Raw genomic sequence first — 19,315 nt, forward strand, 5'->3', positions numbered from 1 at the left:
TGGAAAATGGATAGTGGCGACTATTAATCTTATTTTCATTTAACCTTAATATTTTCTTGTGAACTTATTATATTTATTGTGTTATTTTAGTTAAATATTTCATAAAAAAATATAAATAACATAAATTTCAATAATAGAGGGCACAAACATTAGGCTCTCATCTAGTGCAAAATTTCACTAAGGGGAAAAACCTAGAAACTCTTCTCTTCTTAGAATCTACTTCAAGTGAGATACAAAAACCCAAACCCTAAACTAGTCCTTCTCCTAGTACCATGTCAGCCCTTCCTCAAGTCCTTCCTTTTTTCTGCAGCAAATTTATTAGAGCTTCAACAACATTTTCTTTGAGCTCTTATGATTTATTTTCCAACAATGACAAAAGTAATGGAACATTCCTAGCCTCTATTAAAGCTAGTATGTCAGCACGATCATAACTCAATTGTGCAAGAATGCCACATTCCTTCTCTTTAACATCGTCATTCTCATCCTCCAACAGTCTCAGAAGTAGAGGGATTGCACTTGAATCTTTGACAACATAGAAAAATGTTTGTGGCTAGAGAGATCCCATTCAACATCCATTGTTGCAGCTTTTGCTTCAACATTTGAACCTTGTAGCATCCTCGCTAAGTGCTCCGCAATGGCTATAACATTCTCTTCTACAACTTCCAAAATAAAAAATACATCTTCAAAAATTTATTTCCCCTAGGGATTGGTTCCTTCAAGCATTTTGAGAAAGAGGGGAATGGCACCAGCCTGAGTAATGGGACTAAGATAATCAACATGTGCCAATATTATTCCAAGAGCATTCCCAATACCAAGCTTTACAACCAAATCATTTTCTTTTAGAATCTCAATCAAAATAGGAATAGCACCTGCATTCACAAGCATCATTCTAACCCTTTTGGTGACTCTTAGTTGTCCAATTTCATGAGCTACCTTGACTCTGGATGTAATCGTCATTAATATAGTTGACTCGATTAACACGGGGATTCCACCCAAAATAACCATTACTCATTGAATGTCCTTCAAGTGTGTTAATGAAGTCAACATTTCTGTAGTGATTTTCTTTACATCATTATGTGATGAAGCCATAAGATTCATTATTACTTATCCTCCAGTCCTAGCCATAATTACTTGATTACTTTGTGTACATATGACAAGCTCCCTCTAAGACTTGACCACCACCGTTTGATTTCTCCATTCAGATTCTAGCAAGAGTCTTACAAGGATGGGAATAGTTCCAGAATATCCCATAGTAGAGCTCAAAAGATCCCCTCTGTGTGCAAGCCTTCCCAAGAAAAAAGCAATTGTCTCTTGAATGGATGGAGACCCACCACTAGAGGGAAAACATAGAAGGGAAATCAAATGTGGCATTGTTTGTTCTAAAATTTCCTCCCAAGAAATTTTTTCTATTCTCTGAAGCGTAATTATGGCTCTAATTTGCACTAATTCCCTATGAGAATTCAACAATTTTATAAAGATCTTAACTCCCTATTCCCAAGCTCACTACTTGATGAAATATTTATCATGTGAAATACTAGAAAAAGCCATGGGGTTGATTGGGATTCATGTTTTAGACAGTTTTCTATTCCATCTTCATAATTATGATACTCTAAAGAAAATTTGGGACAAGATGGTCTCTCTATTTGGAAAATAAACGAGTTTAAGGCCTTACAATTGAAAGCGGAATTTTCTTCATTGATCCCTAATGAGCATACCTTTATTAAAGACTATATTGTCAAATTTCATTAATTGGTTCCACAATTGAAAGGATGCAGAGACACCAAATCAGACAGTGAGTGCATTTTCCTGATTCTATACAAGTTGAAGGTTCCGTATTATGTATTTTCTTCTACATTTTATTCTATAATGGATGCATTTGGTGATAATTTTAAAATTCCTTCTTTTGATTTATTTTGTGAATGCTTAACAAGAGTACAATCTAAACTTGAACAATTAGATGTTCTTTCTAGCTCAACGTCTCAAGTTCTTGTAGCACATATCTCAAAAGGAAAATCAAAAGCTAGCCCTCAAAAGAAGAAGGATTCTACTCAAAGTAGTGATCCTCCCTCCAAACCTCATCAAAAGTCAAAGCCCTATCCATCCTCTTCCAAGATCGAAAGGTCTTCCTCCAAGCCAAAGAAGAAGAGGTAAAATGAAACCTGCAACTTTTGTGGAGGAGAAGGGCATCCATAATCGAATTGTTATAAGAAACTTGAAGCATTGAATGAAGCGATGAAGCAGCATAATATTTCAATATCCAAACCCTCTTCATATGGTAGAAGGCATGCTTTATCTACTCGAGCTTTACATGCGTTCTCAAATAGTTGGATATTTGACTCAAGTGCATCTCATCATATGACTCATTCCAGTAATTTTCTTCCATCTCCATTTGATTGTAGTGTTTCCTAGATTGCAGTGGGAGAATATTCAAAGCTTGATGTTCATGGATTAGGCATTGTGTAGTTAGATTATGGTTGCATCAATAATGTTTTATTTGTGTATGATATCTCCACAAATTTACTCTCTATTTATTAGATTTGTCATTCTAGGGATGGGAAAAAAGTTGATTTTTCTCCCAATGATGTAGTCATTCGAGAACTACAAAATCTAGAAGTTGTTCTTGAATATGGTTACGTAGATCATAGCTCTCGCTTATACAGATTTGTAGGTTTTGAGCCTTCTTCTGGTAACACTTTTATTGCATATTCTAATTCAATAAGTAATCTTTGGCATGAAATATTTGGACACCTTAACTACAGATATTTGCAGCAAATGAATTCTCAAAATCTTACACTTAGGCTTCCTAAGTGTCATGCATAGATGGAGTTTGTCCAGGATGTGTTCTAGGCAAACAATATCAAGATCCCTTTCCAAAAGGGAAAGCACTACAAGTTACTGTTCCTTGGGAGATGCTAATTAAACCCAGGCTAGTTAAACCTTTGCACATGTTTAAGGGATGGGATAGGAGGAAAGAGTCGAGACATGCATTAAGGGAATTTTGAGGTCTAAAATGGGCCTCCTAAGGAAATTACAAAATAATAGTGGAAATAATAAAATAATATTAGATTATAACATCAAATTTTAGAGGGAAAAAAGGAAAGACTATTTTTTCAACTTATCTCCCTAAGGTTTTACTCAAATTACGAGTGTGAGTACTCGTTGGATGCAAAATTCAATTCCTTATGCAAAGAGTACCCATCTTGCATACTTTTCATGGCCTCTACTACATGCAAAATGAGAAATACATGAAACAATGTGAATGCAATCATGTTTTCTTGTATTTCTCATTTTTCATGTAGTAGGGTCCATAAAAGTATGAAACATGGGTACTCCTTGGGTGAGGAATCAAAATTTTCATCCAACGACTTTTTCTGCTCAAAATTTGAGTAAACCCATAGGGAGATAAGTTGAAAATACAAGTTGAAAAAATAGTTTTTCTTTTTTCCCTCTAAAATTTGATGATGTAATATAATATTATTTTATTATTTCCATTATTATTTTATAATTTCCTTAGGAGGCCCATTTTAGACCTCAAAATTCCCCTAATGCATGTCCTGACTCTTTCCTCCCAGTCCATCCCTTTGTGCGCCAAAAGGATTTTTTCGTGGTAATACCATTAGGAGAACTCCACCCACTCGGTTCCCATTGAGCAAAGTTTAGCTGTTGTGTCCCGATGACTACTGCCCGAGACCTTACCTTTGTGTTCCCTTTCAAACCTTACAGGGTATACCCTCCAGGGTAACTCCACCAAGATGCCTTCATTCCACTCCACCTATCTCGGTTGCTTAGACTTGGGGCATAACAATAATATCACCATGTATTACCATCTGGGTTGACCTGTATTGTGGGCTCCTCTGACCCAACCTATTGTTTTCCAGGTGACAATCTCCCAGTCCTTTAGACTTGGGCATTGTCTGCCACATCTTTTGGATTAATGAGACCTGTGCACATCATAAATATTTCAGGGTGAACCCTCTAAGGTATGACAACCAAGATGACATCATCTCGGTTCTTCTCTCCAAATCACATATACTTGGGCATAAAAAAATCATTCTACCAAGGTGAAAACTACGAGGTAACTTTATCGGGCCAGCCTGTCAGGCGAGCTCCACCTCTGGCGAATAAAAAAATTATTCGCTACTACTTTAGCCTCCACTTAAGCCTAAAGGTATTGATTAGAGGCTCTACCACCATCTCTTCCATGTTTTGGATTTCTTCCAACATTGGTTGCATGCCAAAGTTCATATAAACACCTTTTAACTCTGTAAACTTTGATTTAGGGTCATAGATCTTTGACTATCTCTATCTCATGATCCAAGAGGCCATTTTCAAAATTCCACATACCACTAGAAATATTTTTCCTGGATATTTCCATATGTGTGGGTTTGATCTACACCTAAGATGGTCTACTACTCCAAGATTGGCTTCGAAGGCTCTGTACCATACCTTTGCCTTATCCACCTGTACCATTTCCTTTTCTTTTTCCCGTTCCACCTTTCTTGGTGCAATCTTTCCCTTGGCCACTAATGAAAACCAATGTAGTTACCATTACAAATATTTTCCATTTCCTTTTCCATCAATCATATTTCATTTTCCATCAATGAAAACACTTTTCCAACAATCTCCCCCTTTGGCATTGATGCCGACACCAAGATCAAACAAAACGTCATTACCAATGATAATTACCATCTTGAGTTTGGTCAACGCTACTCCCCCATTGGCATCAATGGAAAAGATACTAACATGCTCCCCTATCAACAATATCCTTCCATATTTTGATCTCATGGACCTATCAACTACTTCTCCTTGAGCTAAAAAAAAATCTCAGATGCCTCTAATCTAATCCAAGAAGCTTCCTCTCTGTCCTCTAAAGAAGATTGGAAATCAGAAAAGGAGTATTTACGCTCAATATTTTCCTCAAGAAAACAAGAGGGATCTCTTGCTAAGACAACTCATGCTTTTGCTTCACCTGGTAGACTTCTAATGATATCAAACTCATCATAAATTTGATGTTTGATCCCATTTGATAATACCTTAGATACATGTGATACAATCTCATAATAGTCAATCCATTCAAATTGCTCAAATATGTAGCAAACACCGTTAACCTCTGTCATGAAACACACAACTGGTACTAGTTAATGATACCAACTGTTAATGCATAATTTGATAGTCAAACCTTGCGTATAATTTGTTTGTGGCCATGATCCTTCTTTGCATTAGAAAGTTGTAGTCTATACTTGCTAAAAAATCTTCAACAGTAAATAGATCATCACCAACTACACATGGTATGACTACCAAATGATTTGACAACAACAATCAATCAAACATGAAAAGGGAATAGTTCCCTTTATCCTTCAGATGCATTTATTGACTTTTTCCTTTATGCTCCTCACATTTGATTTTTATGGCTACCCTTGAAGCCAACCTATTATTTTCAATGAAGAGGAGCAAGGAATCTACTCCCCCAGAGTAGTCTATTTTCCTTTGTCTTCCACACTTGCACAGGTTGAATTTTCTCAATACAATGAGCTTTTTTCCTGCACTGATCTTCTCGATTGGGTGGATTTCTGCCATTGCCTGAGCATGCAAACCACTTTTTCTCTTCTTTCTCACTATATTTATTTGGTGAACTGTGAAGCTTAATGTTTCTTCTCTTAACTGATTGAAGTCTATGTGAGATATGTGTTGGAATAATACTGAGAGGAGGGGGGCGGTGAATTAGTATTAGAAAGTCAACAATATTTCATTTCCATAATCAGATTCATATATGCTTCTTCAATTAATTAAACTTGTGTGTACACGCAGATGTATGTAAGGCAACTAGCGTATATTCTTCGAACTTATAACTTAGTTAATTCATCATAAGTTGATCTTTAATCTGTGCATCAGAATCATATAAACAATAACCAGGTGTAGTAAAACAAAATAGGCAATCACACACATGAAAACAAGATATAAGGTGGAAACCAAATGTGGGTGAAAACCACTTGCTACAATCGTCTCTATCTTCTTTTAATAAGAAAATTCTTTTTACAATTTTTGTACGGGTGCAGACTTATACTAATATCCAGGCTTCTGCCTACAAAAGGCTACAACCTTCTCTCATTCTCTAGCTTCTTCTGGAAGGGAGCTACAACCCCCTAGCTCTTGTACTAGGTGTTGTGATTACTAGTACATAGGTGCAGGCCTACAGAATGCTACAACCTTCTCTTTTGTTCTAGGGACCATGTTTTATTAATTTTCAAAGTGGATCCATCAATAACATCAATCAACCATCAAATATATCTGCATCAATCAATCTCCTTTGCACCAACCAAAACTGAATCAATCAATCACTTCTCAGAATGTTGTAACCAAAATACAGAAATAGTAACCAGAACCCATGCTATAACCCAAAACACTACAACAATAAACAGAAGTAGCTAAAGCATATTTTATTAGGTATACACTACTTCAACATGTTGAACCTGCATGCATATGCACTTTTCTCAAGGTGAAGCTGCGTATACATTGTTTTTTTATGCAAACCCAGCGTGTATACGCACCTTTGCTATAGTGAACCTACATATAGATCTGTAAGTGATGATTTAACCTTTACAACTATTCAGACATCAAATATACCTAGATCATCATATTTATAGATTACGATATGTGCCAATTATTCAGATAAAAGATCAAATCCACAGAAAGATACTTCACTTCAAGCCTTAAGATCTTGACCCATCAATAGATTTTATCCTTCATCAAGCATTTAGGTTCTTACTTGATTCAGATCTAGCTATGCCTAATAGCCTGTATTCTCGATCTTGCTCTTCATAAGATATTCAATGCTTGAGTTATTTGCCTAATGATATTCTCCTCTTTTTATTGTCTTAGGCCTTACTCAATACCATGGACCAAAACCACTTAGAACTAATACCTTGGACCAAATACCTGGGGTCAACACTTCAGACAAGAGACCTTGGACCAATACCATGGATGACAATACCATGGATCAAGTACCATGGACCAAAACTAAGTTTTCCAACATGTACATGCCTTTCCTTCCATGAAAGTGCATGTGTACACTATATGTTCCTTTTGGTGTGCTAACCCACATGTACACACGGTTTGGTTAATAGGGAACCTGCGTATACCTCTTTTTCTTCATTCTGAGAGTCTGAACTCTGATCTGTCATCTATGTGAGTTTCCATCAAGGAAAACACTTGTGTCATAGTGCCAAATTTGTATCATAATTCCAACAATATGAACTACAAGAATTGCAGAATTTGATATGCTAAATTTCTGTTGATTTTCTTCATATCAAAACATTGTTCAATGTTACCTCCATTCATCGTTCGAGTGCTGAAATATCTCCTGCACTATTTTTTTTTTGCTCTCAACTTTATTTGCAGCATTCTGAAAAAATAATTTCTTACAAGAGTTGCATGAAACAACTTCGTGTCCAAATTTCTTACACTTGTAGCATGCAATATTATTCAAGAAGGGGAAAAAGTAATTAAACTTCTTATCAACACTTTTGCTTGTCCAATTTCTCATAATAATACTCGCTCTCTTGCTTCTATTTGGCCACTGAAAATATTTTCTTTGAGGGGAAGTGGCTTTCTATACTTGGATGTTCGAATTTCCCTTCTGAGAAATTCATTGTTGTGGCTGAATCTACACATTCCACCTATGTTGTTTCACCTTCAATTTCCTCTATGGACACTTAGAGGAAAAGTGCCTTGTGTTTCTACAATAAAACAAATTAGGGATTGGATACCTTCTCCTAGATGTCACATTCTTTTATTTCTTACTGCTATGTTGTGGGATTTTTCATTGAAAAAGCCAGTGGGTCCCTTTAACACTATTGCACTGTTGGATTTGTTTTTGACAAATATGGTAGGCTTATTTAATGTTTATTCTCTGTCACTGTCATGTTTCAACATTATCTCATCCTAATAGGAACACTCGCTAGTTTGAATTCCTTTAAACACTTTAGAATTCTTTGGTTGCTTCTGAAGCTTCAACACCTACTCTTTTGATGTTTTATTCTCTTCTTCCATCTTCGTATTTATAGCTCTGAATTTCTTAGTCTCCTCAAGAGATGATATTTTTTCTTCTTCAAAGATATTTCTTTTTTATGATCCTCCAAATTAACGGAGGGGAAACTAGATTCACCAAAAGTATCAATCTCACTCTCAAAATTTTGATCCCTTGATGACTCTAGGGATTCTTTTACTTCTTTTCCACTAGAGGTGGACCCATTTCCTTCTTGAATAAATTCCATATCTTCTATTTCTACTAAGGTAGTGCCTTCTTCACTATTACTAAATGAGCAACTCTCACTTTCACTAATACTTGCAACTGAGAAATTTAAAAATAAATGGCCTACTGTTCTACAATAACAACATAACAACGAATTACTTGTATATTGCATCTCCTCTGGGTGTATATCATTGAATTGGCATCTTGATACAAAAGAATCGTCATCTGATTCATGATCTTCAATGCCCTTTGAATCCTTTGACTACTTCATCCACCAGAGAAAGCCTCTTGACGTCACATGCAGCTTGCATATCTACTTCATGGATAGACTGAAATAAATCCCATATCTCCTTGGTAGTCTTATAACATATTACTTTCTCAATTTCTTCCTTAGACAACACGCTCATGATTTCCTTCCTTGCTAATTTATCAAACTTATTATTTATAACTCCATTTTCCATAGATAGCCATACATAAAAATCAAGAACTTGTAATTATATTATCATCCTTACCTTTCAAATTGTATAATTTGAGGCATTCGAAAATGGAATGCCATCTGAGTGATCCAATCCTAGTTCTCCATGATCCTCAATCTTCCTTATAGTTGTTAAACTGATCTTGAAGAACAATGATGTTGATACCAATAGTTGAAAACAATAGAAACCAGGACACTACTGAGAGGGGAGTTGAATTATTAGTGTGGCCAAATCATACAATATTCACAAATTACAATTTTCAATCACTTTAACAATTATCAATGGATCAAAAACACAATCATGTAAGACATAACATCATCAACAACATGAGAAACATATATACAAGACACCAATATTGTTTTTATTACAATCTTCAACTCGATTACATCATGGCCCCATAAGCTACCACTTGTAGGTTTATCAACTGCTACTGAAAAGAACTTCAATTCTTGCTCGTTTATCAGCTACCACTAAAATTGATTGTTTCCCCTTCTCTTTTACCAGTACCCACTGGAAGGGAATCTTTCTCCTTCTCGTTTATCAGTCTCTATTGAAAGGGAATCATGCCCCCAAACCTTTACTAGCACCCACCAAAAGGAGATTCTATCCCTGATTTGTAAGATACCACTTGTCGGTCTTGTCGATCCATTTTTCATCCATTTTCACACTAGAAGCAACATACCACTTGCCTCAAAAAAAATTAAATTATGCTCACTATAACTACCCACCAAAGCCACCATAAAAACACTTGATGCAATGACCTTCAACAATCCCTATTTTTTGAACAAATTACTACAAATTTTAGCAATTTATCATTGTTGAACAATTCATCAACTCCAGCAACTCTGCCTCATCTAATCATCTGCTCTCTCATGCAACATCCTGTTGAGCAAAGGAAAAGGCACGATTCTGCCATTCATTTCTTCATCTTTCCCTTTAAACATAATTCTTTTTATTCTAAAAACTGGCAATATGATAAAACATTATAGTTGAAATGGGAAAGTAGTGGTTAATACGAATTAATCAATTATTGTGTTTTTTTATACAGAAAAGGAAAGATTTGGAAAACCGCTATTCAGAAGGTAAAGACAAAAGCAGAGCAACTGTTGTTCCTCCACTAGGAAACTGTGTCCAGACAAGGAGATTGAATCTGGAGCATGCAGTTCAGGAAAAGAAGGAGAAGAGAGAGCGTCTGCATAATAGGACAAGAAGATAATTGAAGAATAGAAGATTAGGCGAAACCCTCAGGATCTTTTGATCTTGAGGGATCGCTACTTTAAAGGTTATCTACAACCTTGATGTATCTGCCTACCCATTATAAATGGGGTAGCAATTGTAAAGACAAAAAAAGGGATTTTTATTTTTCAGAAATTACTGTTGTAATCTCAAATTTGATCATCAACTCTCTTTGAAGAGCGATAGCTATAAACTTTGCCATACATGATTAATATATAACTCAATTGCTATTCCATTATCTGATGCTAGAGTAAACTCATCAGTGCTTCATTGGTGGCTAAGGGCCCAGCCCTAATGGATTCACCTACTTCTTGCATCACTATTTTACAATTACAGTCTTGTGTGGTTTGATTTCCTTTGCATTTCCTTAATTCGCTTTTTCTGGTATTCTTTTGTTTATGAACATTTCTCGGAATTGCTCTGTTATATCAAAATCATAATTGGACTGCGTTGGTGACAAAATTATTAACTGTAACTTGAAATGTCCTACTGTTCATTATGATCTAATACTATGTTGTCTAATTCAGATTGCTATTCATTTAATTGCTGCTCACTTATAATTGCGATTGTTGTTCAATTAAGTTACTGTCAATTATAATTGCGATTGTCATTCCTTTAATACCTGCGATTAATGTTCATGCTGCTAGAATAAGATTGCTGATTCAGTTTAACTTATAGTCGCCGTGTGTTTCTAGTTAATTTGCTTTGTTGTTCCGTTGGATTAAGATTGTTTTTCAATTCATTTATGTTAGGATAAACTCTACTGTTTAATTCATTTATGATAAATCAAGCTTTGTTGTTCAGTTTTTCGATATACTTACTTGTTGTTCCTTTTCTGTCAATTGAATTGCTATTTCTAGTTATTTTCTTTAGTGTGGATTGAAGGTTCTACAACTATAAAGGACACTAACTATCGCTATCTAAGTTCTCAGATTGGAGGTCTTGCCTATGATTGATTTTCATTTGAAACAGTTTACAAGGGAGAGAGTTATCATTATTGAGTCCTCAGCTGATGATTGTTTGAGTGAATGATTTAGTTGCAGAACATTTCAGTTTCTTGTTGTTCCAATTAGATTTTGTTTCCAGAATTCATTTATCTTTGCATTTTAAAGCACTATACTACAAAACATTACTCTTGAGAAAGTAGCCACCTCAGACTGAGTACACTTTTGAAATAGAAAATCGTACCTGTATTGCCAATTAATGTGAAGATAATTAGGAGTTAAAAAGACACCTTTTATCGCTCAACATTTTGGCATTGTTCCCAGGGAGAGTGTAGCCATTTGTTTTAATAAGAGTAGTGTGCATTTGATAAGTACCTGCTAGGCAAGAATTGGGTATTAAAAATGAAAGGTAAGAACCTGCATACGGAGCATGTAACAACCCTGCCCCCTAGCTCAGTTTCCTGCAGATTTGTTGATTACATTGGGTAGAAATAAGTATTTGATTTGAGTGCATGACTAAGCAGAAAAAGCCTGAAAAGAATCCAAAAACACTACCCAAACCTGATAAAGCTAAGGGACCAGTGACCCTTGGCCGATCGACCTTTATAGATGATATCATCAAGAAAGCAGAATCTCAGCCAATAGTAGGTCCTAGAAAAGTTGCTTCTAGACAACCTACTAGCTCCCTTCAGGCCACATAATCACCATCTGTAGCCTTTGCTGAGGTGCATAGCCAAACAAAAGAAACCGAGCAAGATTTTCAAGAAATTGAGAATTCTCACCCAATTTCTTCACAAGAAGGGAACTCTATTAATATTTGTGAAGGAGGAGAAACAGGGGAAATAGAAGAACCAAGATCCCCTCTTGGAGTAGTTCAAACACTAAGTAGCCCAGATAAGGGAAGTGTTGTCAAGATCATCCAAAACAAAGCTAAAGAACCTGAAAATACAAAATCCCCCTAGATAATAGTTCAGCAAGGAACATTCCTCATCCCACACTAAGGAAGTGTTGTTAAGGCCATTCTACTCCTTCTAGTTAGCCTTGGAATAACTCCCTAGAAATCCTAGAAGGATATTGGCACATATTTGATCAAATGGCCTAGAATCAACAAACACCTCAAACCTCCTCACTACAATATCCCATTGTAGATACTGCAGTTAATGCACCTATGAAGGCCATTCCTCTCCAGCATATTCCTACATTCCATGGCCTAACATCAGAATACCCAGATGCATTTCTATTTGAATTCGACGTGTTATGCCGAGGGTATGACTACACAACAGACCCCCAAAAACTAAAACTATTTCCCTCCACACTAAAAGGAGCGGTTCTACGATGGTTTATGGGGTTAGGTGGAGGCATTATAAATGACTGGGATCAAATGAAATCTGCCTTTCTAAAAAAGTATCAGGATTACTGCAGGTCTAGAGAATTAAAAGATGAAATATTTCAGATGGTAGCCAGACCTAATGAGACACTGGAAGAATATGTTGAACGGTTTCAATATAATCTTTAGATATCTCCTTATGCATCATTACCCTTACTTGACAATGTGTTAAAAACTACATTAATTAAAGGAAAGAAGGAACAATGGGTTGAAACACTAAATATTATGGGGAAGGGTGACATTTATCAAGAAAATTTTGCTGACATTATTGACTTGTGTATCAGGAGTTCGAGAGGCAGTACGAGGCTAAAACCAACAAAACATGACATGCTCACAAGGGACAACAGGATCTCTGGTGGAAGTGTAACCCGTGCAGAAATCGGGAATTTACTGGAAGATTTTAAAACTGACATATTGGGGACTTTGACAATGCAACTTGATATTATGCAAGCTAAACAGAAACAAGCAGAAGCAGAGAAAAAATTGGCAATATTCTGCCCTAGATGCAGAAAGAAACACAACCAAAACGAGTGCCCACTAGATGTATTTCAAATCTGCGCTATTAGCACAAAAGACCACTCCACAGAGAACTGTCAATCACTCCCGAGTTTGAAAGCAGTTTACAAGGAAGTGGAAGAAGAATCAGAACTAGTGTACCTACTTAATCAGCGCCGCCAATGGCAGCCATGACAACCAAGTATGCCCACCGATCCATCCTCTTCTTTCCAACTTCCGCAATATCATGCTCAACAATATAATACAATGTGGCAAAATCAGCCACCTTTCCCAAGCTGGCCACAACAACCATTTCCTTCATCACCATGGCCAAATCAAACAAGTGAAAACAATTGGCCAAACTTCCCTTATTGCCCACCATTTTGGCAAAACAATGCATATCCAATGCAATGGTCCCCTTCCACTTCGCAAAGTCAAGCCTGGCAGTCAAACTGGCAAAGACTGATGAATCAGCCAGTTGGAACAATCCCTTTCTCTCAACCTACACTACCAGCGCCATATGCATTACAACAGAACCCCGAGACCAATGTCAGACCGCAACTCCCAGCCCAACCCAAACAAAACCCCAATAATAGACCGGTTCAATCTGTTCAAATAATTGAAGCACCAAAACTATAAATCAAGTTAAGGGACTGCAACGACCCTCAATTAAGGTCTGGCCGAATAATAAAATCAAAGGGAGACAAAAATGTTCAAGCTGAAAATTTGTTTCCTTCATAACAAGTAGTACAAGAAGAGGAATTATTTAGACAACAAACTCATTATCAGACAACCACCTCTTCTCCTCCATTCCCAAAAAGGCTAATCATATCGCGCCCAATAGAAAATATTGACTTTGACCTTCTGGGAGAACTAAGAAATTTGTGTATAAAAATCCCACTCCTCCAAGCTATCCAAGATATCACAATATATGAAAAAACTATCAAATAGTTATGTATAAGAAAGCCAAAGAGGAGAATAACTACTAATCCAGTGTCCAAGTAGTTGGTACCCTATCTGATCTATTGTCAGGAAGAGAAGCACCTATCAAATATGAAGGCCTAGGGAATCCTATAGTGATAGTACAAATCAATGGACAAACTTTTCCAAATTCCTTAGTTGATTTGGGGGTTCCAATTAATATTTTGACAACCACCACGTGTCAAAAACTTGGCATTACATCATTAGATCCAACTACAACCCTACTAGAACTAGCTGACCGATCAGTAGTCAGACCAGAGGGTACACTACATGATGTAATGGTATCTGTGGACTCCTAGGAATACCCTGCTGATTTTCTGATAATTAACCCCAAAAACCAGCTAGATGGACACCCCTTAATCTTAGGAAGACCTTGGCTAGAAATTGCTGACACTTACATTGGTTGCCAACAAGGCAGTATGACTATAACTAGAGGGAGTAATGTCAAGAATTTAGCTCTATACCCTCCAGCACAGCCAAGCTTAACAATAATGAAAACTAACAAACAACCTGTATCATATCTCACAGAAAACATTAGATCACCATTAACTATAGAAGATGCCCTTGAATTTAAAGACCAAACAGAGGACGACATCATTAACAACTTCATTAACCAATCCGAATCTAGATCCCATGTACAATGCCATATGATAGAAGTAGCATTTGATAATGAACTAGAAGAAGATCCCCTCAAAGACACTCATGATCAATCTATACCTACTACCTCTGTTTACAATAGAAAAACTATAGAAATTGAACCAGGAAAAACTTTGAACATTAACAAAAATCTGATAGCTAAACAAGAGGAAAAATTGGTCCAACTTCTGAGAAAATATAAGGAAGCCTTTGCATGGGACTACCCAGACATGAAGGGAATTGACCCCTAGCTATGCACACACCACATATATACGGAAAAAGATGCTAGGCCCATTCAACAACCTCAAAGGCGATCAAATCCTCACTTGAAAGACATTGTGAAAGATGGGATACAAAAACTTTTAGATGTAAACTTTATTTATCCAATCTTTGATAGCAAGTGGGTCTCTCCACTAGTAGTGGTGCCAAAGAAGAATGGAAAATGGAGGATATGTGTAGACTACAGAGAATTGAACAAAGCAACACAAAATTATCACTTTCCCCTTCCATTCATTGATCAGGTATTAGATTCATTAGCAGGAAAGAAATTCTTTTCTTTCCTAAATGGCTTCAGTGGATAAAATCAGATTCAGATTGCCCCTAAAGACCAAGATAAAACTACTTTTACCTGTCCATGGGGAACATTCACTTACAAAGTCTTACCCTTTGGCCTATGCAATGCCCTTGCCACATTTCAAAGGGTTATCTTAATCATTTTTTCAGATTTAATAAATGAAGGACTTGAAGTTTATATGGATGATTTTACACCCTATGGGGATGATTTTGAGCCTGCATTACAAACACTGGAAAAAGTGCTGCAAAGATGTATCGCTACTAGACTTTGCTTGAGCCATGAAATGTGCCACATGATGATGACCGAAGGACATATCTTGGGTCATTATATCTCAGCAGCTAGGATACAGGTAGACCCAGCTAAAATTCAGATAATCTTGTTAATACCTATGCCTACTACACAAACAGAGGTACACAGTTTTATGGGATTCTCTGGTTATTATAGAAGACTCATAGAACGTTTTTCTCAGATTTTTGCACCTTTATATGCACTAACAGGCAATTTTCATTTTATTTGGATAGATAAGTGTGACCGTGCTTTTGAGGATCTAAAGAAGCTTCTATCAACAACCCCAGTATTAAGGGGCCCAAATTGGGATTTTCCATTCCAAATTTCATCTGATGCTTCAAACACAACTATTGGAGCAGTTCTTGGGTAGGAAGAAGATAAAAATCCATACGCTTTATTATATTAGCAAGAATCTATCTCCTGCTGAGCTAAACTATATTGTAATTGAAAAAGAGTTTTTAGCTGTAATACATGCTGTAAATAAATTTAGGCATTATATCACTAGATATCTTGTTGTTTTATATACAGATCACTTTGGCATAAAATATTTAGCAAATAAACCTGTTACAAATGGTAGAGTAACAAGATGGTTGATTTTATTGCAGGAATTTGACATCACAATAAAAGATCGACCTAGAAAAGAGAATCCTGTAGCTGATTTTCTCTCAAGAATGTCGAAGCCAACGGACACAGCAGTAGTCAAAGATCAATTCCCAGATGAACATTTGTTTGCATTTACTGTCAGAACACCACAATATGCTGATTTTGCAAATTATTTAGTAGTAGGTAAATTACCCAAGCCTCTAAGCCCCAATGAATGAAAACAGATTATACAGCGCAACACCCGATTCTCATGGATTGGGGGCCACCTATTTCATACAGGGGCAGATATGCACATCAGAAGATGTGTCTGTGAAGACAAAATATTTGACATTCTAAAAGCTTGTGATGACGGACTGTGTGGTGGAAATTTCAAGGACCACAGAACTGGTCACAAGGTTTTACAAACATGCTATCACTGGCCTACAATATTTAAAGATGCTAAGAAGTTTGTACAAGCCTGTGATAGTTGCCAAAGGGAAGGAAGCCCTGGGAAATCCGATGAAATGCCTTTGAAACTGTATTTAGTAATTGAACCATTCGAGTGCTGGGCACTCACCTTTATTGGTCCGATTAACCCATCATCAAATCAGAAAACATACATATTGGTAGCAACAGAATATGTTACCAAATGGGTTGAAGCAGAGGCACTACCAAGAGCTACAGAGGACTCTGTGATTCATTTCTTGTTCCAAATATTTGTGCGATATGGCCTCCAGAGGGACATAATTATAGATGGAGGGCCGCAATTTGTAGGTAATAAAATTTCTTCAACATTAAAAAACTACCACATTCGGCACAAAATTACAACCTCTTACCACCCGCAGGAAAATGGCCAAGTAGAGAGCATGAATAAGGTGATAGAGGCAATACTTACAAAAACAGTTGCATCGCACAGACGTGACTGGGCTTCAAGATTGCCAGAAGCCTTATGGGCATATCGGACAATGTGGAGAAATACCACTAGCCATTCGCCATATCAGCTAGTATTTGGGAAAGAACCCATCTTTCCGATAGAATTCAAGATACAAACATTAAGAACAACAGAGGAGGTGGGTTTGAATTTAAATGAGGCCTAGACTAACAGATTACAACAAATTAAAGATCTAGATGAAATCAAGCTCTCAGCTCTTTAACACACTGCATTAATTCAACAGCAGAGAGAAAAATGGCACGACGCTTGATCAAAAATAAAATCTTCCATGAAGGAGATTTGGCACTCCTATATGATTCGAAGTTTCAGGACTTTCCGGGAAAAATCCAGACTTGATGGCTTGGACCATAAGAAATACAGAAAGTGTGTGACAATGGCACCGTTACTTTGACTACTATTGACAGATCTGGACATTCATTTAAAGCAAATAGTCATTGAGCGTGACTGTACCATAAACTTCTTACTCGGGAATCCTTTTACCAGCAGCTATGGGAAGATTCTGATATGCAGAATCTTACTGAGGAAAATAATCCTTCCTTGGCATTAGTTCACTGATTAACTCTTTTGCTTCCAAATTTTGTATATAAGTTTTTCTTTCCTACTTGTATAAACTACTTTCTATACAGACTTCTTTTTCCTGCTGTTCCTTTTCAAAGGAATGACACTTCTGCATTTTTGCTATTGCTTTTCAAAGGAACAACACTTTCGCATTTTTGTTGTTCCTTCTCAAAGGAACAACACTTTCGCATTTTTGTTGTTCCTTCTCAAAGGAACAACACTTTCACATTTTTTCTGTTCCTTCTCAAAGGAATGGCACTTTCACATTTTTGTTGTTCCTTTTCAAAGGAATGGAACTTTCGCATTTTTGTTGTTCCTTCTCAAAGGAACAACACTTTCGCATTTTTGCTATTCCTTTTCAAAGGAACAACACTTTCACATTTTTCCTGTTACTTTTTAAAGGAACATCACTTTCACATTTTTGTTGTTCCTTTTCAAAGGAACGACACTTCCGCATTTTTGTTGTTCCTTTTCAAAGGAATGACACTTTTGCGTTTTTGTTGTTCCTTTTCAAAGGAACAACAGTTTCACATTTTTTTTGTTGTTCCTTTTCAAAGGAACATCATTTCCACTAGATTGCATTTTTGTTGTTCCTCTTAAAGGAACAACACCTCCGCCAGATTGCATTTTTGTTGTTCCTCTTAAGGAACAGCAGCTGTTCCATTTAAGGAACAACACTTTTGAGTGCATTTTTGTATGAACATCATTCTGAGAATTTCTTGTGAATAATGGTTCATTTGTCATGATCCCTTCATGGCATAAATATAAATTCATGTAAGAATGCAAAACAAGAGGATATAGAAATCAGAAAACAAAAGAAAAATCGCTATCCTTAGAGAAACTGCTTTGTATTGATAAGAAAAGGGGGGAAAGGATACAACTATTTATATCACTTTGCTGTTTTTTCCACTAAAACTAAGTTGATTGATTATTTTTACCATGTTGGTTCTTCTCTACTCCTCATAACTCTCTTTGATTATTATTATCGAATAAGAATAAGGGTATATTTTTCTTTACTGAGATGTTCAAACTTCTTCCACCATCCCTACTCTTAAGGAGTGATGAGCCATCCTCTATATATAAATAGGAAGTGCTATATAAAAAAAAAGAGAAAAAAATATCTATCTAATCACTAACAATTCTATGATTTGGCAAATGGAGGATAGGGTTTCTCATCAAGAGCCAGCCTACCATGTTCATAAGGAAGCAATGAAGTGGCATTCCCATTATGGCCACCACACTAGGGAAATGATCCAAGAAGAAAATAAGAACAATAAAAGCCCTTGGAATAGGACGTCTCATCACGAGCCGGCCTATCCACCTTTCATTCATTCCTGGTGAATGGCATTGAGACTCATCTAGTTACCAAGCCAGCTCAATGGCCTCCATTCTCTCAAAAAGCACTTTCCTAGGCATACATAAAGGATTATGGTTCCAAGGGTGAAAAAAGCAACTTTGTCAAGGTTATGAACACCTGTGGGCAACAGAGCTCTGCTGATGGTATTGAAGTCATATTACTACACATCAATAGTCATTATAAACCCTCTTCTTATATCTTTATCTTGATCTCAAATGAGAGTATGTTCTAAAATCCTTTCGAACCTATTACACATGAAATATTGTTTAAAAATCAATCATAATGGTTAAGTGGATAATGAATGCATAAGAACTTTTACTTACTTCAACTGTCCTCTCCCCTACTTTTCGCATCATTTCATAGCATTTCTATATCTATTTGCTATTTTCATCATAAGCCTCGATTTCAGTAATTCGCTACTTTTGCAATCATGCCATGAATATATACGCCGTTCCTTTTTTTACTGTACAATTGTCTTCTAGTACGTTGCTCCTCCATTGGTACGGTCGAGGGCGACCTATCATTCTTCAAGGGGGCAAGCGACTTCTGAAATATTCCTGTATATGTGTCAATCCTTTACTCAGAGGTACTGAGACCT

At 36.5% G+C, this 19,315-nt stretch overlaps 1 pseudogene; it reads right to left on the minus strand.

The window, feature by feature from the left end:
* Positions 1–286: 286 nt before the first annotated feature.
* LOC149144802 (uncharacterized) overlaps positions 287–19,315 on the minus strand; it is a 45,347-nt pseudogene continuing 26,318 nt past the window's right edge.

The sequence above is a fragment of the Pinus tabuliformis genome, chromosome X, assembly GCF_031772625.1.
Source record: "Pinus tabuliformis cultivar Carrire ecotype Pingquan chromosome X, CPIR1, whole genome shotgun sequence".
Taxonomy (NCBI): domain Eukaryota; kingdom Viridiplantae; phylum Streptophyta; class Pinopsida; order Pinales; family Pinaceae; genus Pinus; species Pinus tabuliformis.